The sequence below is a fragment of the Capsicum annuum genome, chromosome 5 (assembly GCF_002878395.1).
Source record: "Capsicum annuum cultivar UCD-10X-F1 chromosome 5, UCD10Xv1.1, whole genome shotgun sequence".
Lineage (NCBI taxonomy): Eukaryota > Viridiplantae > Streptophyta > Magnoliopsida > Solanales > Solanaceae > Capsicum > Capsicum annuum.
Window position 1 is genome coordinate 9581151 of NC_061115.1, and position 2151 is coordinate 9583301.

Sequence of the window (2151 nt, forward strand, 5' to 3'; positions counted from 1 at the left end):
ATCTTGAAACACGTTTGTTTTTAGGAGTACTAAAAATGTATTATAGGATTATTGAGAACCATTGTTCACAAGCTGTTTCATTGCCATTGAGAAGATCAAAATAGGATTTAATGTTCACCAGACCATAAATTTAAAACTTCAGTTTCTAGCTCTGCCTATGTTGCTCGGACTATCCGAAAATGTTAGCTCCCACCGGTGACAAAATCAGCTTTTTAATTTATCGGGTCACGTGAATTTAATGCTTCCATCAGCGTCATATGTAACTTGTAACTTATGGGTTCAGGTGATCTCAATTATTGCTATATATTAACTAGAGGTCGTCGTGGAATCCATAAACTTCACAGAGAGAAATGATTTTGGTTTATGGTTCTGAATCATATTTTTTTTGCTTACTGGGTTCTAAATATATTCTTTATACATATCAAATGATTTTTTTAACATAAATATAGAGTTTGAACTAATGCTACCGAGTATGTCGAACTCGTAGCTAAAGCATTGGCTCTGCCTGTAATCCTTAATCTAGCCTTGGTTGCAACATCCGAATTAATTCCTCCATATAAATGTTATACTTTTGAAGGATCTGACACATACCGTCAGTATTTTTGAAAAATCCGAGCAATATAGCTCGAGTCATATAGTATCAATTGTTGGATCCAACATACATCACTTATGCTATGTACTTAGGTGAAATGAAAATAACTTGGAGAACAATAAGGTTGTTTTTCTGTAACACTCTTGGCAATCATAGTACTGTATTTCCTCTCTATAATTCAAAACATGGATTTATTGTCTGTTTTATGCATTATTGATTCGGTTTATCCCTCTGGACTTACAGCCGAATCTGCATTGCACACCCCTCCATCACGGAGAACCTTTTACATGCTAAAAAGTTTCTCAGTTCATGAGTTCTTCTTGCTTGTGTGTATAGACAACACAATCTGCCCTCGGGTACGCAATGCAAGTCAATATGTATCCCTTATTGATTAGGCCTTGATAGAGGAATGAACCTTCGGATTGATCTACTGATCCTGAACTCAGTTGTCCTGCATATGTTCCACAAGTACCAGCCATGCATGAATAAGGCAGTTCCATTCCTGCATCTTCTGCAGTATCAAGAATGTATCGATCATCGGGTACTTTGATCTCGTTTTCTATACCATCAGGATCTATCAATTTCAGCTTGTGTAGTGCCATTGTTGTGGTTTTGAAATTGGAGAAAGAATTCATGTCAAATGCTTTGGAAATACTCTTCAAAGAACCTACCGAAGGATCAATATAACGTATAGTCACTAAACTTTATCCACTTACAAAACTAGTTTTTATATGCAATCGAATTTTAAAGACTATAACATTAAAGTCACTCAACTATATTCTGTTCATTTGCTTAAATGTGAATAATTTTGCAACTTTATTGCTACTTTTTTGCGCAAAAGGAGCTTTAAATGTTATTGTTATAATGAATAAAGTTCAGTGACGATACATGAAACTCGCCAGAGTCCATACAGACTTTTTGGTAAAGGCAGAGGATTTTATTGTTGAACCTTTGAGCAAACAAGATGAAGGAATGCTAATAGTTGACATGTTACACCTGTGAAACATAAAATGATTTGATTAATTACACTAAATTAATCTATTAGCATTATAAATCAAGACCTAACAAATAATTGTTGACGTGTCATTTTTCGGTGTAGGAAATTTGAGTATCTATATACATATATAAACGCTGGAGGAGCATGACCCGTGTCAGGACGGGCCCAACATTAAGTTATTTATTTGTTTTTTAAATCTTGATATATTTAAATAAATTTTTTTAATAAAAGGATTGCATATGTTTTTTAGGATTCATTCGGAATCTAGCATGAGTTCAACATATGTTATTTTAATATGTATTTAGATAATTTAAATTGTTAACTATTGTAGTTTATTATATTTTTTATGTAATTTTTAAATTAATATACGTTACTTTTCTTGTCCAAATTTTTGTGGCATTGATAGTCAATTATATTTTAAAAATAATTTAAGTTTTTAATTATTATGATTTATAATACTTTTCTTCTATTCCGATTTCAGTGACACTAATATAATTTTAAGAGTCGACCAAATATTTTATATCTTTTAAATTTTTTAAGTTGTTAATTATAGTGATTTCTA